Source organism: Euprymna scolopes, chromosome 3, assembly GCF_053919585.1.
Source record: "Euprymna scolopes isolate OS-2025 chromosome 3, ASM5391958v1, whole genome shotgun sequence".
Lineage (NCBI taxonomy): Eukaryota > Metazoa > Mollusca > Cephalopoda > Sepiida > Sepiolidae > Euprymna > Euprymna scolopes.
The window spans coordinates 125,941,056-125,967,257 of NC_136484.1; the positions used below are offsets into that span (position 1 = coordinate 125,941,056).

Here is a 26,202-nt window from a genome sequence, read left to right on the forward strand (position 1 = left end):
CACCTAGATTATATATATATATATATATATATATATATATATATATATATATATATATACAGGATTAACTTCTAAACTAATTAACCTATCATCATAAATCTAGGTGTAAAGGTGGTAATGCCGGCTATATATAGTTTAATTTAGTTTCATGTACAGAGGCAAAATAGTACTTGAAGACCTTCACGAAAATTCAGGTATCTTCGATATTCGTTAAATTTACCAATTAATATTAAACAGCAACCAATAAACATTCCTTAAATCTCAGTTTCTTTGAAGTGTTTTACATGTTTTTATAGGATGCATAATATGGGCACATTCTCCTTTTTAGAATTCAAATATTTCAGATTTGCATTAAATTGGATTTATAGTCACAATGAAGCAAAATTCCCTGAATTTAAATTTCTTCTCAAAATCCCTTAATCATAAACTTAAAATTTTAGACATTTTCTAACAGTGTTATGTAATGGATTTTGATCCAAATTTAAATAAGGATTCTAGACATAAGGCATTCTAATTTTCATCTCTGTAAGTGGATATAAAAAGTATTTTAAAAATTTTCTGTTCAGGAAATTAATTTTACCCGTCCTACGATTAGTATTCTTCTAAATCTTTAAAAAATAAATCTCTGTTGTGTTTTATGAGTGCAATTATTTGCTGGGATAGCTTGTACTCATAACAGAAGGCCTTGGATCACCGTGACTATTCAGCCAGAGTTCGGGACATGGTGAACTTGTTGGAAAGGGCTGGCCCAACCGATCCAGGGTGCATGCCACAACCATGACCATGAGCATATTGTGTTTGGGCTTCGTTATTGACAAGTTTGGTATATAATAGTAGGTAGCTAAAATTAGGAATTTGGAATTCAAATATTTGTTTAGAAAAATGATTCTAAGAATTTAATTATCATACAGACTAATATGTTATTATAGAAAATGAGCCAACATTTTACTATTAATAATTTTTTTTTTTAAATGTTAATCCTTTAAAATCAAGCTAAAAAGACCAAATATGCTGATTCCAAACATGCCATTGATTTTGCTCAGTGGTAAACCATTAACAACTATGACACACAAATATCTTTGCTTTATATAGTGATTTTTTTTATAGAGGTAGCAAACTTTCAATTGATAACTCTATTTTCTTTAATGGTAGATTTTAGTAATTATCAGTAATTTGGAGTTCAGCTTGGTTTGGTAATTCATCGTATGATTTCAGCAAGACGGAGCCACATGCCACACAGCACACAATACAATCAATTTACTCAGAGAAACATTTGATGAATCAGTAATTTCACAAGATGGGCTTACAACTGTCCACCTCATTTGTGCAATTTAACTCCATTAGATTATTTTATTTGGCTTATGTAAAAGTCCATGCCTATGCTGATAAACCCGACACAATAGACCACTCAGAAGACAAAAACATTTTTATTATACTATTTACAACATTTTATTTTATTTCATCGGTACTTGTATAGTTTAATCAAGACATTAAAAAATGAAAATATCGAAAAAAAAAAAAAAAGGTTATATTGTACGTATTCGTCATGGAACAAAGTTCTCTGAAAAAAATTTCACTTAATTTCATCAAGTAGCTTTTGTTTTATAGCGAAAAAACAATTTGTTATGATACCGAGCAAAAGGTTCGATTTTTAGGAAGAAAAGCTAGTATTAAAGCTGGGGAGGGAGTGTTGGTGCTTTAACTGGACTTATCTCCCCGTGACGTTTCTAAACTCCAAACAAAAATTGAGAAAAAATCCAAGATGCTGCCTTCAACGTGCTGTCATAAAGAAATGTTTTTCCGCTGTAAAAAAAACTACTCGATCAAATTAAGTGAACTTTTTTTTCGGAGATCTTCATGCCAAAACAGATGCGTACGATATAACCTTTTTTTTTTTTTTTTTTCGATATTTTCATTTTTTAATGTGTTGATTAAACTGTACAAGTACCATTTCATTTTACTCTACTCAACTTTTATCATCTGTTTTATAATGTTTAGCAATCTGTACCATTTAATCTCTCTCCTCATTAACTACGCAATTTATCCAGTTATCCAGTCTTTTTATGCTTTCTCTATATATCATCACCATCCACTCCCACTTTATATTATCCCTCTTTATTCCTTATAGCACCTAATCTATCGCAAGTCCCCAGCTAACTACAATTCACCTACATTAGTTTAACACACCACGATGCCCCGCTCACCCCTCGTCCATTATTCCTATATACAACAAATGCATTAATACCCCTCCAATTATCCCTCTAGCTAGATATTGCTTTGAAATATTTGCAACCTAGTCCCTCTCCTGATGAGAAGCATTAGGCTTCGAAATACCTAAATAAAGAGCATTTAGCACCTCTCTAATTACTGGGTCTCCTTATTACATCGACAAATAAATCTATGTATACCAACATATGGTTTTGTGTTGTCTATAACTGCTATATATAAAAGTGAGCTTGTCTGTGTGCGTGAAACAGTTTTTGATCTACAGACTTGAAACCTGATAATGGGAGATTTGGAGCTGTGGAACAATTTTGATTAAGTTTTTAGCCAGTAAAAATAGCTGTTAAGGGTCAAAATTGAAAAAAAATTGAACTTGTCAGAAGTAAGTTGACTAAACTTGTTACTTCTGCACATGTGCAAATATACATTTATAGGTTGCAATCGCCTAATTTTAAACATTTTCTAATTAATCTGTCAATAGATCAAATGGAGAATGTCCCCGCGTTAGTTCTGATCTTATCCTTGTTGCCAATTATTATGTTCTAGCAGTAACACCCTACATGAATAAAGGCACATGAGATTGAATCTACATGGTAAAAAACAAGCTGAGGTCACGACCAAAAAATGGTCGCTTCACACTCTCTTTATTGTGTATCTAAAACAACAGGAAGCAGATTTCGCCTCCTGATTAAAAAGGTCTTATTAATCCCATTAGAATTTGTTGAATAAGGGAAATAACTCTGCCTTAATATTTTCCTGTAATAACTAAGACTGGGGTGCTAAATGTTTTGGGTTCAATTCTAGCTAATGGCACTTAAGTCATTTTTTTTTTTTTTTTGTAACTTTTGAAATCACTACTATATAGCGAGTACAATATAATAATCAATAGAAGATGGGCTCTATAATAATAATAAATACAGAAATGTGGATGAATTAAAATATATTTAATAGTATTTTATGACCGGGCAACGCCGGGCAGTCTGCAAGTAAAATATAATATTCTGTTCATCACATCTCATGTTTCTTCTTACCAACAATGGGTTAAAATACAACTTTACAATAGATGATAAATCTTCATCTTTAAATTTCAGACAAAAATTCCCAAGATGTTTCATCAAAAACATTGATTTCTTTTCCCAACATAGAATAGGTACAAAAGCAAATGCTTGGCGATAATTATACATTTCTTTCCTATTTACCAACATGAAATCAATGGAAACTGTCCAATAGAATTCTATTTATATGGTTAACAGAATAAAACGAATATATTCCACCTTGACCTTTGCATATAAAAAAAAATGTTTTTAAAAAATTCAAATATATTATTACATTCTGCTTCATTTATACTCAAGTTGTTGAATTTTGAAGAATGCACCGGAACGGTCATTAGTTTATTGATATTTATGTTGAACTTTTTTCACTATCAAAAGAAAATTCGATTTGGAATGAATAATTTAACAAAATTTAAAATTTTTACTTTGTTACATGTTTGGATTTATAATTTTTTTTTTTTTTTACTCTTATTAATCCCAAACAAGGCATATTGCCACTTGGATGCAAGAGGTTACTATTTGGGCCCATATCTACAGGGCATATGTAGTTGAGCAGATGGATGACTATTCATATTACATTTAAATTTCTACATGTTAGTACAATCAGGAAAGTAGGAAGCAGGGGGAGAATTCCAGAGTCTAGAAGTCCAAGGAAAGAAACTTTAGGAAAAAAGTGTTTCCCGTATCTAAGGACCTCGATAGTGAAGGGATGAGATTTTGCTGCTTGTCAGGTTAGTCAGGGGTATGCACGTCGAGGGAATACAAGTGCTATGAGTTCATCAGAGCACATCCCATTAAAGTACTAATAAAACAGGCACGGGATTGCAGTGATGGGGCAGTGGTTGGAGCTTTGTTGAATATGAGGGATCTATTAGATTGGAGTTTCTTTTTTGGACTCTGTCTAAGAGAATGAGGGACGCACCAGTGCAGATGTGGTAACAATGTTCCATACAAATGGCGATTTTATATATAAGTTTGTTTTTGTTAGTTTTAATTAAACTATTTATTCCATTTCATTTTTTATTGAAAATTAAAACCTTATCTTGATTCTTTTAAATATCAAAATTGCCTTTCCTCTCTTATAAATTCAACACGTCAAAACCTAATTGCCCGGCCTGAAACCAAAATCTCTCATATTTTATTAGCGTTGTGTACACAATATGATAATGGATGAAAGTAAAACATGGCCAGTGAGGATTGAGGACATGTGTTGCATGGAGAGAAATGATATGAGAATGATACGACGGATGTGTAATATGAGCCTTAAAAATATGTTTTAGATCTGATGACCTCAGAGGAAGATTAAATCCGGAGTATATGTGCAGAAGAGTAGACTTTGATAGTATGACTACATTGAAAGAATGGATGAGAGCTGTTGGGTTAGTAGGTGTAGAACAGTTCAAATAGTAAGTTCAGTTCATATGGGAAGGCCAAGGAAAACGGAAGGAAGTGATAAAAAAAATTAATCTGAAGTACAAAGGGATAAATAAAGACCTGACCACAGATAAGTTTCTTGGAAATCAATTTCTTAAAGCTGTCCAATTCACAACAGCGTGTAAAACGAACATGAAATTTTTTAAAAATTTTATTTTTATTTGTTTATTTATTTATTATTATTATTATTTTTATTTTATTTATTTATTTTTTTTTTTTTCATAGTAGTCTCAACCTTTGGACATTTTTAGTTGGATTTATTCTTTTCTTAAATATTAGGTCAATTCATTTGACTTTAGATATTCAAGCTGTACCTTAACATTTTCACCATTCCTAATAGGCAAGCCTTTTATACAATAGGAAAAGAAATTGTCTCATGAATCTGATTAAGCCATTTATGGTGACTTTTCATTATGGTCGCAAGCATTTCAATTACAACGGGAATCACCTTGACTTTACATTTCCATAATTCTCATTTTAGATCTTAATATTTATTTATTTTTTTTTTTTTTATGTTCTTTCTCTTACACTCTGGTATCGAAAGAGCAAGTTCTCGTTTTTTGTTGTTTTTTTTTTAGAAAAATTGTCAGGTTTTAAGTGTTCAAGGTCCTTATTATATTGTATGCGCGTTTCCCAAAGAGGTTTAACATTGCTATTTTCCTGCATCACTTCGGGTTTATGCTCATACCACTTCTCATTGTGATCCAATTCATAAAGCTTACATATATTCAAATGTAGGAATTGAGTGACTTTGTCGTATCTTCATGTTTTATATTGATGTTGAGCTAGCATATGGCATTCTGATATAATGTGCATTAATGTTTCTTCCCTTTTATTACACAATCTGCACATTGGTAATTCTGCGGTTTTATCGATGTAATGTTTGATGGACCTAATTCAGGTGGCTTGTTCCTGAGCTGCCATTAAAGTGCTCCCATAGATCTTTTAAGGTCACCTCTGACCAACCAATTCCAGTTGTCATTATCTCTAAATTTAGTAATCTTGAAGAACACACCATGTAGTTTCTTTCCAAATAAATTTTCCCTTCTCTTCTGTAACGTCTGACTGTTTTTCACCCTAAGTCTTAGTATCTTTTTTTCTTTTTCACTTCATGAAGAAGAGTTTCATTACTTTCAGAAATACATTTAGTAGTGTTGGGACGATTAATCAGAATCAGAATCGGGAATTGGAAAAATCGGAACTTTTTAGGGTATTGGAATCAATATCAGAATTGGAAAAATTATAGCCTGATTTTCGATTCCAAATCGATTCTTTAAAATTTTGAAATAAAAAAAATGAAAAAAGCACAATTTTTTTTTTTCATTAGAAGTTGTTCCTTTACAATATAAGACTGAGAAGGGCCACAGAATGAGTCATAAATTTCATTTATGGATTTAACATTGATTAGCAGAGTTTAATTTATTTTATTTATTGGTTATTTATAACTTGCTTATTGCCTTTGTAATCGTTTCGCATCTATTTGCTAAAATGTCTATGTGCCCTCATTCAGAGAGTTCATATGATTATTAACATGTTTTAAATGCTCTGGGCGGGGGGGGGAGGGGGTAAATTTCGTTTCCACCAGCTGTATATTGGAGTGTTTGTCATCAGCTTCTTCTGAAATGATTAAAGATTTATGGCACCTTTTTGGACACAAGGAAATCCTCAAACCCTCCAAACCTAATTTAATTTGTTTTTTATTAATTTTTATTGTAAGCAAAGTAAATATTGTAGAGTTCACTTATCTATTCAATATCACAGATTTAAAAAAGCTTTTCGCACCTATTTAATAAATGGCCATATGGTGTCTGTTAGAGACTTCAGACTTTAATATTAAAGATTTAACATGCTTGGAATTTTTTTTCTGGTGCTGGTTTTGTATGACCACCACATCCTTTGAAATATTTCATGTTTCCTTATATTTTTTTTGGTTTTGGCACAAGTGAAAATATAAATAAAAATCTCACAAGTTTATCAAAACTTTGGAAGTTTAACTTAAAAAAAAAATTATTTTACATTTAAAATACCCAAAACATATGAGATTCCACTTTTTTAGGCGATTATGTGTGAGCACACTGAAACGCTATTTTATGATTTAGAATGGGGGTTCAGTTGTGCATATAAATATAATGTAAACTGATCCCATTTCAGTACATTATAACTTTTTAAGCAGTTAAGTAATTTTTACCACTAATTGTAAGGCCGATCAGCAAAATCATAAAATCACATGTAATTGCTATATTTTTTATGTTGCCACCTGTACTTAGGGTTAGTAGTAAGAAAGGAGCATGGTTTTTATGACTTTTAACAATACAATTTATTAATACGATAGCGTGTGTGTTATTTATTTTGTGTGTCACAAGTACATATTGTTTAATTATAGATTCCCATTTCATATAAAAACTAATTTTACCAAGAATTCTTCATAAGTTTTGGATTTGGTTTCGATTAGAGCTGATAGCACTCAAATCATTTATTTTCTTATAAATAATTTTACCAAGAATTCTTCGTAAGTTTTGGTTTCAATTTCGATAATCACTGATGGTGCTTAAGTCATGTATTTTTTTTATAAATGATTTTACCAAGACTTCTTCATAAATTTTGGTTTCGGTTTTGATTATAGCTGAAGGAACTCAAACTGATGCACCAAAGTCATATGGATATATTTTTTTATTTTTGAAATCGCAACTTTATAATATATAAAAATCGATAGAAAATTAACTCTATAGTAGTATATACAAAATCTGCAAGAATTAAAATATATTTAAGTATACTTAACGACTTGGCTTGCTAGCTTAGATAAAATACTTTTGCCGTTTTAACAAGAGTTACAATAATATCAGAGCATCTCTATTTATGCCATGAATACCAACATCAATATATTACATATGAATGAGTCCTCTGTGGAATTTCCACAGGTCTCGCTAGTTATTACTTGCATCTCGTTTTTGTTTTGCTTTTTTTTACAACAAAGCAAATCAGTTTCATAACCCACCAAATTTATATAATTAAAATAAAATTTAAACATTCATAGAAGTAAAGCACATAATATTTAATTAAGCCCAACACCCTCTCCATGTTAAAAATGTTTTTCTAAATAGTAACATTGTTATTTAGAAATTTGTTCGTAACAATGGGGGGGGGTTAACATTTTGTTCTTACATCGTTTTCTCATTTTACCTACCAATCGTCGACTATTTTCAACTGTTTATGAAAACTTTCAAGTAGCATGTTGTATACCAACGACGAACTGATACAATTTGGCTTTGTTTAAAATCAAAATAAACCTTTTGTTGTCTTTCAATTTTCAATACATTACAAGGAAAACATTTGAGAAAAAATATACTCGGAAATTACGCGGGGATTTATGTAATAATTTACAAAAAAAAAAAAAAAGTCTTTAATTAAATATTTATAAATATTAAAAGAACCCGAATCAGAAATTTAGAACGGAATCGGGAAAAATTTTGGAATCGTCCCACCACTAATATTTAGTTATATTTTCTTCCTCTATATTTACTACATCTTCAACACTAATTGAGCCTCGACCACCTTCTTTTCTAGGTAGATACAATCGATCTACATCTCCTTTTTTAGCAAAAGACCCATAGATTGTAGGCATTTTATGTGCTTTTGCATCCAAACATTTTAATTCATCTACATACCAGCGATATATCATATGGTAACTACTGCTCTGGCATTGATGACATATATTGTATTCCAACTTTGGAGGTGCAATTTAAGAATAACCCTCAACTTTCTGTTCTGTTGTACGCGGTTATGAACTGGTTTTTCATTTCCATGTTCTTAATCTTATCGGCTTCCAGTATTCCCAAATATTTGTAACTTCTCTCACTGTCAACATTCTTATCAGATTTGTTGTTGAGAGTTTTTTCATTCAACTTTCTACTTGGACACTTTTATTAGTGTTATGGTCTTCTTTAGTCATGGAAGACCCTTAGCATTAGATGTTTATCCAGCTCTTTTGAACGCTAACCTCGTTTAATATTACAATAGCAATAATTACAATGACATTTATGTAGATTCTTCTCAATGTACTATTCTGCGTTTCTAATCTTTTTCACTTGATCCGTGTCATACTGTTATTCTTTGTTAATTCTTCTGTTGCATTTTTCAACACATTTTGGATATACCTACTGTAATGCATCTTGGTGCATTACATTTAACTTGTACTTATTACTTACCTTGATTTATTTACTACTAACCTGGGTGCCTGGTGTTGCCCGGGTGTTTGGAGGTGTGTACTAAGCAAAAAAAAAAAAAAAAGTGGTAGTAGGCAGGCAGGTTCAAAGGGGAAAAGAACATGAAAAAAAAAAACCCTGACGTCTTTGCTGTTGCGTCCATCGCCAAAACGGAAGTGGCATGGGTTTAAATTAAGGCTAGTCAATCGAAAAGAGGGGATGACTTTTGAAAATATCGTTGAAAAAAGCGACCCCTCCCTGTAGAAAAATGCCCAATTGAGGGTGAAGGAATTAATGTTTTTGGCCAATTTTTCGATATTTGTTGTCCGAAGGGTCGTCTTCAAAATGATATCAATCTTGTGAAAATCCATGGCCTCTGTCGAAAGTTTTAGGAAGACATACAAACATACATACATACATTTAAACAGACAGGTGAGATTTATATTATAGACTAGCGGGGGGGGGGGTACCCGGCGTTGCCCGAGTGTTTGGAGGTGTGTGTGGTCGGTGGGGGGGGGGGTTAATAAAAACCTAAGAATAAGCGAAGTCGAAGTAAAAAAAACAAGAAAGAAAACAGAAAAACGATTGCGGAGGGGTACCCGGGGGGTGGGGGTGAATCAAAACATAAGAATAAAACACAAAAAAACTAACGTAAGGCAAACGAACGATGTTAAATGTGAAAAAACAAAAACAAAAAAGAAAACAGAAAAACGAACGTTAAAACTGCTTTAAAAAATCTGAAAAATTGCTTAAATAACCCTGCTTCAATATTGAAATTTAAAAAATCGAAAAAAAAAAATAGACATCTCACACCACGATTCGAACCCAAAACTTTTAGATAATGAACCAACGCTCTAACCAACTGACCTAACACGACAGACATGAAATTTTGTTAGTTTTTCAACTATTTAAACTAAATCAGGTTATGACGTTGTCTGACGCATGCATAGAACCGATTTTGTCATGAGAGGATGGTTTTTGCTGACCCCCCCCCCTCCCCCTGTAGAAAAGTACCAATTTCAGGGTGAAAACATTTTTTTTGGTCAATTTTTCGATATTTGTCAGGCAAGGATGGAGGTTTCATATAAGACCAAATTTGTGAATTTTTGTTCTGTCTGTCGAAAGTTTTTATCATACAAACAAACATACACACATGCATACATAAATACATACATACATTTTCGCTTTTATATTTATAGAAGAAGATTGCTGCAATTTAAGTTTTTCTGTGACAACATAATTATTTGTTGGATATACATGCTTTCCATGGCAAGATGTGATGCACATTCAAAAGGTATCAATAAAGAGTATCATAGCTTCATGTGGCAGTGTAGACATCTTAGGTCAAACTTGCTCTTTTTCTTTCCAAACTGATGCTTTTATGAACAACTTCGTAGAAGGTTCTAGATTTAACCATTCTTGGCACGCATGTATTTGGTTGATCAATCTGTGGGTGAATGGTTAAAGCTACACGTGCATACTTCCTTTAAGTTTTCATCCTCCAGGTACGAACAACTCATCTGGCTCCTTATTGTACCATTTAGAAAATAAGTGAATAGCGGCAAGTATATACGTTTGAATACGTTTACTATAATTTACTAGAATAACTTAGTTGAATTCATTATCACTTGGATTATCTGTTTACTTTGATTACTGCAATTTAAAAGAAACTATTTTGTCTGATATAGCATAATTATGTGTAATACATTGATTTCAGCATATTGACTTTTGTTTTTGCTAACTTGTGGTATATTTGTAATTGGATTATGCTATTATTATATTTAATAGTATCCTAATGCCACCAACAAATGACAGCATACTTTTTTCATTGCTTCATAAGTTAGTTACAACATCCATAATTAAAATCATTTACAAAAAAAATAAATAAACAAAAAAACATGGATGGTAATGTTCAACGCTGCCAATACAAAGCTCGTTTCCTTTAATAATTACATGGAACCTTACCAACCACCAATAGCTATGGCTAGAGATACTTTACCTGAAAGCACTTCGTTCAAGCTCCTTGGCTTAATGTTCACAGGAAACATGAGTTGGAATAGATACATCGAGATCACTGCCAAGGCTGCTGCAAAGAAGGTGGGCTCTCTATGCCATGCTAGAAAGTTACTTACGCCTGAAAATATCCTGTACCTCTACAAAGCCACCATTCGCCCATGTATGGAGTACTGCTATCACATTTGGGCTCGTGCATCTGCTACTAGTCTCTTGCTCCTGGACAGGGTCCAAAAGAGAGTCGCCAACCTAATAGGTTCCGAACTGTCATCTAAGCTTCAGCCCCTGTCCCATCGACGAAATGTTGCATCCCTCTGCCTGTTTTACAAGTATTTCAATGGTGGATGCTCTGACGAACTACAAGCCCTTGTGACCCCTCAACGAAAATACCCCTGACAAACCCGATAAGCAGCGAAGTCCCATCCCTACACAGTTGAGATCCCTAAATGTAAGAAAGCCTTCTACTCTAATAGCTTCTTCCCCAGAACTGCAGGACTTTGGAATTCTCTTCCAGTTTCCTGCTTCCCCAACTGTACTGACATGCAGAAGTTCAAGTGTAATGTGAACAGACATCTTGCTGTTAAACTCCCAACATAGTACCCCCGCAACTTAGGTCCCTGATAGTAGCCCCCTACATCAAAGTGGTACTTGTTTGGGGTGAAAATGTAATAAAAAAAAACAAAGAAAAAACAGTTGTCTTCACATTACAAACAACACTAATAGTTCAAGTTTGTTTAGTTAATGATCTAAGCATTTAACGTAATCATACATATGCAAATTATATCACTGTTCTAACATCTGGACGCCTCAAATATTTGTCCGCAAAAATCGCTTATTCATTGAAATCAGCATCAGCTATTAATTCAAAACCAGTGCCAAAATCGGATTTGCTAAAATCAATTTATATACTGGTTTCCATTAGATCATCAAAGTTAAATAACCTTGAGCGTGGTCAGTACTTAGATGGGTGACTATTTAGTAATGCCAGTGGCTGTGAGCAAACAATCCACTCAAATGAATAAAAAGGTACCAGCCTTGCTAGAAAGTATAAATGGCGACAGGCAAACGTTGTCACGGGGATAGTTCAAGCTACCCACTCCGCTTAACGTTGGAGATAAACATTGAACCTGATCACCTTTCAGGCTGAAAAAGAGGACTACTACTCTTACTACTTAGTGCTAAAACAAAATATCTATTGTAAACAGGTTCTATTAGTACCATATATGGCATAATCATGTTGACACACATATTGTTGGTTCTCATTAGATCACCAAAGTTAAGCAACGTTTAGTCTAGTCAGTACCAAATGGGTGACTATTTGGGAATACCAAGTGCTACATGTAGGAGAAAATCGACATCTCTCTGCAAGAACTGTAAAAGCATAACGTCATTTCCCCAAAAGAGATATTAATGTGATTGGGGATCAATTGTGAATTTGATATTCCCTTCCTTTGGGGGAAGCCAGTTTAGGATAAATGCTGCTGGATAGCTGAATGTCTATTAGTATCAATAGCTGAGAGAATATTGCAGCTTCAATTACACAACTGGACAAATTATTTGATGAATCAATGATTTTTTACGAATTGAAAAAAAAAATCTGTTTAATTAGACAAACGTTTTTTTTTTTTCTTTTTTAAAGAAATTGCCATTTTAGGATTAAAAACAAAAGATCTTAAATTTGGTTTTCGAAAGATGTCTTGCTGGATAAAAGTTGAACAATTAAATGATTAAAATGATAATTCATATTATTTGGACTGCTGTTCTCATCTTCGATGTTATTTTACTTACCTCCTTTCATAAAGGTTAGACACAAGGTCAAGTGCGGGTTTGATGAAAGTAGTTTCTGTGAAACGATCTGGCACACTCAGGTTTTCAGGTTGTGCCATGTCGTTAACCATTTAGCCTCCATCCCTTCCCCAACCGAAACATTGTGAGAAAAACATCCAAGATTTGAACAGATTTAATCCAAATCATCAATCCTCATCTAAAAAAAATCAGAAACATAAAAAGATGATAGTTTTTAAAGAGTAGCAAGTAAATTGAATCTATTTTGATGGCATAACGTATAAGAAGATTGGGAACTATTTTAAAACCAAAGCGAAACAAATGCCTTTCTTTGGCATCCATCTTAGGCCAGACTGTGTGACACAAGTGGTTTTGAGAGGCATGATAATGCACAACTTGAATAGACAAAGATTTCTATCCAGTGTCTGCTGCTCATCAAGCAACTAGAACGATTCTTTCAAATACAGCAACTTGCATCTTATAGTTCATTCTATCTTTTATGCTTTTCTTTCACCATTCTCTGAAAGGGCCTCTTGAGAAACGAGTGATGACAGCAGACCTGGATATATCAGACCTTTCAGTGACGCATTTAACGCTTAAGTAGACGTTGTTCACCTGTGAGATCATTCAACCCATTTATTTCTGTATGTAAAACCTTTCACCATAGCATATAAGCCAGAAGTGATAAAAGTATAGTATCTGTTTTGTTTAAAAAGAAATACCTCTAGAGAGAAAATTTCTATTTTCTGTCTTTATTCCGAAAGCATCTTTTGAGGGCGCTAACTTTTCTTCGCATTAAATCAACATTGTCACATTCAGTTCTTGTGGGGAGGCAATAAAATAGAAACTAATGTCTGGTCTTCAAGCTAGGATCAAAGTGTAATATCTTTTGATGTTTCACTCCTCATTTTTTTTTTTTTTTCAATAAGATTGTAAATATCTTTCATAAATAAAACTGATTTTAAATAATTGAGATTACTTTAAGTAGGGTACTCCATAGGGTGAATGTGGTATTATGGTGATTGCTGAAGTTACTCTCGTAGGGAATAAAGTAAATGGGTAGCCTTGATAAATACAGAATTATTCATAATGATCGAAATTACATCTTTCAAATTGTTTTTCTCATTTTGATTAATTGCCCATTTTTCACGTTTCTGACATTGTACTTTCCAACCTTGTTTGATGCCTTTTGTTCTATATCCACTTAATCATATGTGCTACTCATTAGATGACGAAAGGTAACTTCTTTATTCTAACACCAGCAGGCCACCGGGCATTGCCCGGTCATAAAATACGCTTAAATATGATATTTTGATTAATGCAGATTTCATATTTATTATTATATTATATCGGACCCAATATATAGTAATGATTTAAAAAGTTAAAAAAAAAAAAAAAATGACTCATGCGCCACCAACGAGAATTGAAACCAAAACATTTAGCTTATGATTTACTCTTTCTTTTGACGCTAATGCCTGATCTATGAAGACATGTCTGCTGCAAGGCTAAAAATTAAAAGATGAACCAATTACGCATGCATATTTGTAATGTCGTTGTATGACCTTCTCCTGGCGAATTCCATTTTTTTTTAATTTTCACACTTTTGCGCCGATTTTTCCCGGCTAAAACCCAAATATAAAGTTTCACATGGGTTTGAATACCCTATATATTAAGTTTCATGTCTGTAGACGAAAAACTGACATCTTTTTAAACAAATATATATATGCATATATAAATATATATAGAAAGAGGTTTGTGTTTACTGTAACCTTTTTACACAAATATTACACTAGTATAAATCATGTCGAATATCTGCATTAATATAATTACATATAATCTATATATATAAAAGCGAAAATGTATGTGTGTATGTATGTACGCTTTTCCTCGATGTCCACAAAAGGCTTCTTTCAAAGAAGCGCTTGCTCGCTTCAGAACTTCTTAAAACTTTTTATATCATCTATAAATTGTAATATCTCAGAGTTATCCACAGAGCTCGCCTTTCTATTTAATTTTATTGACTTTCAAACGTTAATTATTCCACATTTCCCGCATCGGCACGCGTTACATTCGGTTTTCAGTATAAAAAAAAGCGAAACTCGACTCTAATCACAGGCCGATAGCCAGTTGTCTCAAGAGAGCTAAGTAACGTTTGTTCAATGTCAACTTCGTCATATCAGACTGTAGCTTTCATTTCGCTCCTCCTAATAAACAGGGAGCAGATTTTTAAAAGCAAACAAACCGATTTATTCACCTCATTCAAAACTGTCCCACACAAAATAACTGCTGAATACCTATCGCCGTCACGTCAATCAAAAACGCGCACCTGTTTTTTTTAACACTTTACTATTTTCCAACTGCGCGTCGTGAAGGCTTCGTTTTTTTTTTTTTACATTTTCGGGGTTTTTTCACATCCCCCGAAAAACACCTGGGCAACGCCGGTACCCCTCGCTAGTCTATATATATAAAAGCAAAAATGTGTGTATGTATGTATGTATGTGTGTTTGTGTGTCCGCTAAAAACTTTCGACAGACAAAGCAAAAATTGACAAGCTTGGTATCATATTGAAGCTCCATCCTTCGCCCGAAAAATATAAAAAAATTGGCCAAAAACGTTAATTTTTTTCACCCCAAAATCGACAATTTTCTACAAGGAAGGGGTCAACAAAAACCATCCTCTCATGACGACGACCGGTTCTACGCATGCGTCAGATGACGTCATGACCTGATTTAGTTTAAATAGTTGAAGAACTGACTAAATTTCATGTACGTCGTGTTAGCTCAGTTGGTTAGAGCCTTGGTTCATTATCTAAAAGTTTTGGGTTCTAATCGCTTCTTTTTTTTCGATTTTTTAAATTTAAATATTGAAACAGGGTTATTTAAGATATTTTTCACGTAACGTTCGTTTTTCTGGGTTTTTTTTTTTACTTTGCTTATTCTTAGGTTTTCATTAACACTCCCGACCGACCACACACACCCAAAAACACGCGGGTACCCACCTATTTTTTAAATTTTAATATCGAAACAGGCTTATTTAAGCCATTTTTCACATGTTTTATTTTTAACGTTCGTTTTTCTGTTTTCTTTTTTGTTTTTTCGATTTTTAAATTTAACATCGTTCGTTTGCCTTACGTTAGTTTTTTTTGTATTTTTTTTCGATGTTTTGATTACCTCCCCCCCACCACCACCCGGGTTCGTTTTTTATTCTTAGGCTTTCATTAACACCCCCACCCCTTCCAAATACTCGGGCAACGCCGGGTACCTCCCTCCCCTCCCCGCTCAGCAGGGTTTTTTATGTTCATTTTTCTGGGTTTTTTTACTTCACTTATTCTTAGGTTTTCATTAACACCCCCACCCCCGCCCGACCACACACACCGAAAAACACCCAGGCAACGCCGGGTTCCCCTCGCTAGTCTATATATATAAAAGCGAAAATGTGTGTATGTATGTTTGCTTTTTGTGTATGTCCAAGAAAGGTTTTTTTCAGAGAAGCGGTCGGTCGGCTCGCAACTTCTTAAAACTTTTTATATCACATATAAATTGTAATGTCTCCGAGTTAACAACGGAGCTCGCCTCTCTATTTAATTTGCTTGACTTCGGGAAGATAAATATTCAACAGTTTTCGCTCGCTGCGTGTGGATTAGGCTTTTTCCTATAATAAAAGCGACACTGGCGGTATTTTTCTGGTCGCGATCGCCGGAAATGTACAAAAGCAATCAGCTTTGATCAATGTGGAAATATTTTCCTTATATCAAACAATTGCTATTCAATTTGGACAAGGGGAGCTGGGCCCCTCCCCCCAACATCTTGGTAAAATAAAAATAAAAAAAGCGTTCCCGCAGTAAATGAAATACTATCCCGCAGTCAAAGTTGACCTCATTGTCATTAAAACGTGCACCTGCCAAATCTAAGTAATTAAATAAATTCAAACGTGTTTCCGTTAGTATCTCTCGGTGGCCCAATGGTTAATGTCGCACGCTTTTTTTTTCACACTTTAATTTCCAACTTCACCTTAAGGGTTCGCGTTCAATCCTCATACTCACCTACTAAATTTTTTTTTATTTTACCCTCCCCTCCCGAGTTTTGATTTACCCAAAACCACACACACCTCCAAACACTCGGGAAACGCCGGGTACCTCCCACTAGTCTATATATATAAAAGCGAAAATGTGTGTATGTATGTATGTATGTTTGTATGTATATGTGTTTGTGTGTCCACTAAAAACTTTCGACACACAGAACAAAAGTTAACAAACTTGGTATCGTATTGAAGCTCCATCCTTCGCCCGAAAAATATTGAAAAATTGGCCAAAAACGTTAATTTTTTTCACCCCAAAATCGACAATTTTCTACAGGAGGGGTCAACAAAAACCGTCCTCTCATAACGACGACCGGTTCTACGCATGTGTCAGATGACGTCATGACCTGATTTAGTTTAAATAGTTGAAGAACTGACTAAATTTCATGTACGTCGTGTTAGCTCAGTTGGTTAGAGCCTTTTTTTGTGTTTTTTTTCGATGTTTTCATTAACACCCCCCCCCCCGGGTACCCCCCACCCCGCTTCATTTTTATGTTTTCTTTTTTTACTTTGCTTATTCTTAGCTCTTCATTAACAACCACACACACCTACAAACACTCGGGCAATGCTGGGTACCCCCCCACTAGTCTATTATAGAAAAAGGAAAATATGTGTTTATGTGTGTGTGTCAGTGTGTGTTTGTATATCTGCGAAAAAATTTTCACAGATACATCGGAACATGACAAAATTGGTATTTTTTTCTTTTTTTTTACAAAGTGGTCACCAGTTATCAAGGCCCAGAGGCCACTCGAGAATAAGGGTTAATAAGTGTACAGTGATCAAGTGGAAAATGTCATTCATCGATAGTAATGGAAATTTGGTAAATTGGATTACTTAAGGGGATGGATTATCAAACATTTGTTCATGTTGGACTTGAAGAGAACCATATTGTAGTCAGTCAGAAAGCAGGAAAACAGAACAGAGTTCCACAGGCGTGCAGTTCTAAGAAAGAAGCTTTGTTCATGGAATCTACCTTTAGGTTTAGGCATAGATAAAGAGTGGGGGAAATTATTGATAGGGGTTTCAATTAGATGAGTGTTTTTTGTGAAAGTCAGGACAGGGGGGGCAATAGATTCTCATGAAAATAACGATAAAGCAGAGACAGACTCGCCAACATCTCTTCTGTGGGAAAGAGATTCGAGGAAAGAGAAAAGGGCATCCCCCATTAAACTACAAAGTCTATTTTGAACCCTGTCAAGGCAGGATAAGCTGCTCCTAGCAGTTCCTGCCCGGATGTGGCAACAGTATTCCATCCTTGGACATATTTGGCTCTTATACACGTAGAGAATTGCATCAGCAGTGAGATATCTACTGGAGCAGTAGAACAATCGCACCACTTTTCCAGTAGCCCTGGCAACGGATTTGATGTACGCGTTCCATCTCAAGTCAGGAGTTTAAGGTTAGACCTAGAAGCTTATCAAAACATGGAGTCTCCCCCAAACGGGAGTCATTCATTTTGATTGATGCCAGACGGGGATCAGAGCACTGATGATGGAAAGATAGAAGCTTGGTCTTAGATGCATTAAAATTAATCAGCCACTTCTTTCCTCATTGCACCACGTAATCAAAATCAGAAAAGAGAGAATCAGAGATAACTTGGTCATTTACTGCCTTTGAAGTGTTGCCATAGATGGTAGTGTCATCAGCATAAATGTCTACAAATGATGTTAGAATGTGATTTGGGAGATCATTGATGTAGATCAGGAAGAGAGTTAGGTCTAGGATAGAGCCAGAGGGACTCCAACATTAATACTGTGAGCTTATGATTTCTGCCACTACTCTTATGAACCTATCAGAGAGAAATGATTTAATAATAGAAAAGACATTTCCAGCTATATATATTTTTTTTCTAGTTTAGCAAAAACTAACAATGAGTCAATTTTGTTATATTCATAAAATAAAATCCAAATCTTGAAAATTTCAATAATGTATATTTGTTAGTGATTGAACAAAATAAATAGAAACATTTTTGGGTGCGTCCCCTTAAAGATTTTCTAGCCCCTTGATGGTTTTATTTCTAGAACAATAGCTCTGGACATGTCCAAGGCATTTGATAGGGTTTGGCATAAACGGTGGGATCATTGTACTGCTCCAGAAAATACCTCATTCCCGACACAATCCTCTACCTGTATAAGAGTCAAATACATCCTAAGATGGGATACTGCTACCACATCTGGGGTGGAGCTCCTAGGAATACCCTTTCCTTCCTTGACAGGGTACAAAACCGTCTTTGAAATCTAGTGGGCAAGGACATTTTCTCCTCTCTACTTCCATTTCTACTGTGTGGAGAGGGATTTAGCTGCCTGTCGGGTTTGTCGAGGGTGTCTGCGTCGTGGGGGCACAAGTGCTTGTAGTTCGTCGGAGCATTCTACATTAAAATACTTGTAGAAAAGGCAGAGGGATGCAACATTTCGTTGATAGGACAGAGGCTGAAGCTTAGATGCCAGTTCAGGGCCTATCAGATTGGCAACTCTCTTTTGAACCTTGTCTAGTAGCGAGAGACTAGTAGCAGATGCACCAGCCCAAATATGACAGCAATACTCCATACATGGGTGAATGGTAGCCTTATAGAGGTACAGGATACTTTCGGGTGTTAGTAGTTTTCTAGCACGGTAGAGAGAGCCTACCTTCTTCGCAGCGGCCCTGGCAATGCTTTCAATGTAATTGTTCCAACTCATGTTCCTGTGAACGTTAGGCCAAGGAGTTTGAAAGATGTACTCTCAGATAAAGAGTCGTTGGCCATTGCTTTTGGTGGTAGAGAAGGTTTTTTGTAATTATTGAAGGAAACTAGTTTAGTCTTGGCGGCATTGAATGTGACCATCCATTTATCTCCCCATTACACTACAGATTGGAGGTCATCCTCTAGTGTTTCTAACATTTCTTTAGATATGTGTTCATTTGTTTTCCTGTCGTGGTGTCATCAGCATATATATCCATCTCAGAAGCAATTTTGTCAGGGAGGTCATTTATGAATATTAGGAACAATAGAGGTCCAAGGATAGACCCAGAGGCACTCCCGCATTTATATCATAGTGTTTAGATGTACGACCGTCGAGGACAACCTGGAGTTTTCTCTTATCTAAGAAGGATTTAATTATGCTTAGTATTCTACTAGTGATACCGTATGATTTAATTTTCCTGAGAAGACCCTCATGCCATACCCTGTCAAAAGCCTTAGATATATCTAGAGCTACCGCTCTGCCCTCCCTGGCTTTGTCCAATGAATGGTATATACGTTCAGAGATTACAGTTAGGATGTCTGCTGTGGAACGGGCCTGTCTAAATCCATATTGTTGGTCAGTCAGAAGTTTAGCATCTATAAGGTGATGGACTAGAGCATGATTAATTAAGGTCTCAAATATTTTGACAAAAAGTGGGAGGAGGCTAATGGGGCAATAATTTAATGGGTCCATTCTTTCGCCAGAATTCTTGAATACTGGTACCACAGAAGTAGTTTTCCAACAGCCCGGAAAGCAAGATTCATTAAGGCATTTGTTGTAAAGTTTGGAGAGGACTGGAGCTCCTTCGGCTGAGCACTTTTTTAATAGCACAGCTGGGATGAGATCGGGTCCACATGCTTTTGAAGTGTCAAGGTTTTTTATGATAGCATGCATCTGAGCAGGGGTGATTTTCAGATTGTCTAGCGTGGTGTCTGTCCACATAGGAAAGTCAGGTAGGGGGTGGTTGAGAGAGTCCAGTGTAGAGTTTGAGGCAAATCGACTGGCAAGCATGTTAGCCTTATCGGTTGCTGAGCAAACAACCTCGTGATTGTTGGTTAGTGGGGGAATTGTTAATTGCCCATTATTTACTACACTGTTGTAGATTTTCCAGAAGTCACGAGTTCCTAATTTTTGTGCTTCGATGCGCTTTTTAGTGGTTTCAGTAAATTCTCTTAGCTGTCGCTATTTCTTTCTTAACGTTACTTCTAGCTTCTAAATACTTCTGTCTGTTTGAACTGTTATTATTTAATAATCATTGAACCGATTTTTTTTTGCCTTAATTATTGAAAATAGTTTTTGTTTTTTTTTGTTTCTTTTTAAAGAATTATGGAAAATATTTTTTTTAAATCTTCTTAAACTATTTTGAGAATATTGGATATGTTTTTTATGATGTTCGAAATTTTGTTACTTGATTTCAACAATTTTATTTTTGTACTTTCATAAACATATATTTATTATATAAATTTAAATTAAAAAAATATTTTTAAAATCCCTCCCCCCAAAAAATATTTTTATAATTTCATAAACATATTTCTTATAAAATTTAAAATGAAATAAAAACTTATTTTTTAAATTTTAGTATTAAAAGTGCAAATAAAGACTAATTGTGTTATTTTATCTGTGTAATTTTGTTAATTTTTATTGTATATTTTTCAATAATGTCCTTTTCTTATATTTTATTTCAATAAATCGCTTCATAATAGAAATGCAGAAAAACAATAAAAGTGAAGTAACTGATTTGCTTTGTCACCACTTCCAGTAACGCTACTCCAGAAGTTAGAAAGTATGTTAGTTGGCTATAACCTATCAATTAAAAGATTGAAAATGATGGTTTATTGGATTTGATTTTCTTTAGTGACGAGACTCGCTATCACTTGAGTTGGCACATCACCAAGCAGAATCACATTTCAGGTTCAGATTCATGAACATACCTATCGTCCTCTTAGCTAACAGGAAGTGACTGCGTTGTGTGTCATTGAACAAAATAGCATCATCACACCATACTTTTTTGAGGAGAATGAGAATGAAGTGATGATGTGCACAAACCGTTACATTACTCTCATGCGGACCAAAGTTCCTTCCTGCACCAAGGATGAAAAGGAAAAGGAGAATAGAGATAAACAGTTATCTTACCAAGTTTTCAGACAGATCTTTGAAATTCTTCCAGACATTTTCATGGTGATAGACTAATTTTAGATTGCACCTATGTCTCTTGACTACCCTACTCCTCAGATTTTAACCCATGTGACAACTTCCTCTGAGGGTACTTCAAGGAAAGGATCCATGACAATGATTCCCAAACTTTGGCAGATTTGAAGGACATGTTATTGACAATTTCAATGTTTGAGTTACAGCAATTATCCACCAAGGATAGAACATTAAGTATTAAGAGAAGACACTTAATAAAGCTTCAGTTTCAATTTCAATCAGACTTGACAGATACAATCTTTCATCATTCAGCTACTATTTAGTGAAAAAATTTTTCAGAAATTCTCCTTTGGAAAAAGTTTGAAATCAAAAAGAAAATTGGGCATTTTTTTTTTCTTCTTTTTTTTTACCACTATATAATAGCGATTCATAATTTAAAATATTATGATGAAAAATAAATTATTATTGAATTAGTTTGGAATTATTTTGGAGATGAGTAAATTGCTGCCTTCAATAGCTGTTGTCATCTCAACACGGTTTGGTCAACTAATCCTCTGACTGGCTTTGGGTGGAATCGAAACTGCTACCTCTAGCTCAACGCTCACCTGAAATCGCAGATATTCTGCATCTCCATCACAGCACCACGGCCCCAAAGGGCAATAAAGGTTGGATTTTTTGGTCTTATAAATCCAATTGTTCTTCCAATTGCTAGGTCCATACAGATTGTTACCTACCCAAGTTTAATTAGTTTGGAATTATTTTGGAGATGAGTAAATTGTATAATTTTTTTATTTAATTATTTGGACTATTATCTTCATCTTCTACTTTTTGTTTTCACGATGTTTCGGCCAATCAAAAAGATGCGGATAATAGTCCAAATAATTAAATCAAAAAATTTTTTTAAAAATTATACAAAATGTTTATCCAAGAGATTTTCAATCATGCAAATGATTGCATACTTTTTCATGTTCAAATATTTTATCTATAGAAAGGTAGCTTGTCTACGTAACAAACATCTGCACACACAAAAAAATGTTACCTAGATATATACACACATGTGAATGTATGTATATATACAGACATTTTTTCTTCAAGACATATTTTATTAAATACTACATATAACTTGTGTCTGCACATTTTTTTTCCATTATCCTTTTAATTTTCAAGTTTCAGGTTGGAAGTGGCAGAATTCACAGATGAAGTCACCTGGGTGAGTGTCAAAGAGTGTGGCCAAACCTATGAAGGCATTTGGCAAAGATTTTTGGAAGGAATGGATCTTGAAATAAGCATGAACTGTACTGTTAGAGATAAACCAGTGAACATGAAGGATACGGTATAAGCAGTGATAATTGAATACCTCCAGTTTGAGTAGGTCACATGCCTGCGTAGGTCAAGTCTCACAGCCATAAAGATGAATGATGCAGACGAGAATCTAGTAGATCCTAACTTTGGTGTTCAGCTTTATTTCTTTTCAAGAGCAGAAGACCAGAGCCTCTGTTGAAGTGGACTGAAGGCAGTGCGAGCATGCCTTCCTTCCCTTGGCCTGTTGCACTGATGTTGGAGCCTTGATAAACAGTGATTCCCAAGTAATTAAATAAAACTTGTACTTGGTCATGAATGATGGAATGAGAGCAAGCTACCATCATGGATTAAATAAAGGGTTACATTCAAAATTTCGTATAGATGCCCAAGTTCGACAAGACACACCTGAAGAAGGTCGGAGATTACATAGTCCGAAACGTTGGGAGAATAACATCCAAGAGGAGAAAAGTAGTCCAAATAATCCAAATAGAAACGCTTAATACAAAAGTAATATCACCACTGGATTTCTAAAAAAAAAAAAAAAAACTCCTAAAAAGTTAGTTGATCATGGCATCAGACTTTGTTTTAAATTGTATCTAAAAACTTAAGTGACCGATTTGTGTTATCAGAAATAATTTATTCATAAAAAGACAAGTCAAAAGAATATCCACGGTACAATCTGTTACAACCGAGTTGACAATTGAACTTAGTCAGCATGTAAAATTAGTTTGTAATATTAAGGATTGTGGCTTAGAATTAGCAATAAAACGATGCAAACTATTCAATTGAACAAAATTATTCAAGTGAAACACAAACTATATATGAATTTGCTTTTTGTTTTGTTTTTAAGTCAATATCTGATAAGCAAGTTGTTAGGAAGACTATCTCCTACAAAATGTGCTCGATCTGAACAACTAAGCTTTGGAAAGGTGAACATGCAATCTCCATAATACTGATAAAATCTTTTTTAAATAAATAAAAATGTATATACACACACACACACACACACTAACTTATCTCATTGAATATTAAAAAAGAAAACGATTTCATGAACTCTGAACAATGGTGATAAATAAACTTTGGTGTCTATTGACTTCAAACATCAGTTGACAGCTTTTTTGTTTTCTTTTTGCCTGTTTCTTAAATGTACGTTTATGCTAAAGCTCAATGAGATCAAAAGCCTTTCAGTTTCAAAAAAAAAAAAAAAAAAAAACTCTTACTAATGAAAATCAAATGAATGAGGTACAAATTACGTCTTTTCACTAGTGCATTATATTCAGATTTTTTTTTTGCTACAACCCCCACTAATTATTGATAATTATTATTCTCACTTTGAATAAAAAAAATTTTTTTTTTTTTTTTTAAAATCAAATATCCTTTAATTTAAAAGATAGCTATTTTGACAATTATTTAACAAGAGAAGATAATTTGTGATATGACTAGTCATAATTGACAATGGTGAGGGTAAAAGCATGCTCTTCCTTGACTTCAACACTAACCCTAAGTCCGGGAAAATCATCTCTGCTAGGAGGAAAAATTTTTTTTTTCTTTTTTTTTTTTTTAATAAAACCAATTTTAGATTTTGAAAAAGTAAGAATTCACAATTTTTATGAGGGCTGCAACAATATATCACTCACAATACGGTATTAACCATGCTACAAGATTTAAAGAAATTCTGTACGTTTTAGATATCCATCGCTTAAAAGTTAATTAAAGAGATTCTTAGCTTGTGGAATAAATGAGTTACTAGTCCTATTTTGTTTTTTGGTACTAGAGAATCTCCAAAGATGCCCACTCCCAACATTTATTTTGTCCTCAGTCACCCCCAAATGGTGTTTCTATCTTGGGACACCATCCATTCCCATATTTCGTCCTGATCCTTAGTTTTATGCTGCCACTTAGCTCCCATTCCCATTTAGAGATGGACCCAGAAAACAGGCCCATTAGCATTTTGTTTGGTTCTTTAGTTTTCATTCTTTTTAGGTGTTTGTAGATCTTCCCACTCCTTCCTTCATGTACATATTTTTATCTGTAAATAAAATCACATAGAACAATTTGGAATCTTTTAATTATGTTTAACTCCATAGAGTAAATGCGGTATTTTGATGGAAGTATTTAGCTAAGAGTAATTCAAAGTTTCGTTATCAAAAAGAAAAACACTCGACCCCCCCCCACACACACACACATTTTCCAAAACCAAAATGAGCTTCATAGCTAAGTTGAATGAAAGTTTTGTAATTTTTATTTAATAAATTAATGACAGAAAGTTAGATTTCAGTAATCATGTTTTTATTCATTTTTAAACAGGATCCAGATGTTGATGGATCGTTTCGTTGATACTCAGAAAACCAAAATTATATATTTATATCTTTTTATAAAAAGGAATGAAGAATAAAGACATTGTTACTGGAATCTAACTTTCTAATGTTCATTTTTACATGCTCTCGAGTGAAAATTAATATATACTGGGCTTAAATCTTGAGAGTCTGACTATTAATAAATACACACTAGACAAACCATCAACAGATAAACTGCAAAAATATACTTCTTCCAGTTACATTAAATAAAAGTTCTGTTCAAAATTTTCAAGTTAATGATTACAACAAAAAAATACCTGATGAAGGCCAGAGTACAAGAGTCAGGAACATTGTTAACGTAACAACCAAGGTGAGAATTGTAGTCCGAAACATAATATATATATAAAAAAAATATTTCTTTACATGCAATCATATTTTAGCCTAAAGCTCATCTGGAAAAAATATACACAAAAAGGCAATTCTAATAAATTAAATCAGTTATGTACTTTAGGTCAAATAATACATACACTATAATAATAATAATAATAATAATAATAATAATAAAAAAAGACAAACACTTGGGTATTTTTAAGTTTGTATTTTAACATGCAAAGTTTCAGAGTTAAAAACAAAATACAAGATAAAGGGTACAAACATTTTTGCAAAAAAATAAAAGTAAAATAAAAAATTTAAATTTAAAAAAAAAAAAAAAAGAATTATTTTTTCTTTTTCATTTTTAATAGCCAAGACAAAAAAAAGGTCTAATACATGTTTTCCAAATTGTGTGTTTAGGTTTCATAATAGAAGGTATCTGAAAAATATGAAAGAGTAGAAAGGAGCAAAAGAAATATTTCATGTACATATTTAATAAAGATATTTTTTTATATATATATATTTTTGGCAACCAGTGTGAGCATCAAATTTACATAATTCAAGCAGCAATCGAGGC

The 26,202-nt window shown here is 33.8% G+C and overlaps 1 long non-coding RNA gene across 1 annotated transcript in view; it reads left to right on the forward strand.

Annotated features, from left to right (window-relative positions):
* The window catches only part of LOC145262391 (uncharacterized), a 68,525-nt gene extending 44,362 nt beyond the window's left edge, over nucleotides 1-24,163 (forward strand). Inside the window, exon 3 of the long non-coding RNA XR_013864445.1 lies at nucleotides 22,822-24,163. This is a non-coding gene — a long non-coding RNA (uncharacterized LOC145262391). The remainder of the gene's footprint in view (nucleotides 1-22,821) is intronic.
* Nucleotides 24,164-26,202: the final 2,039 nt, after the last annotated feature.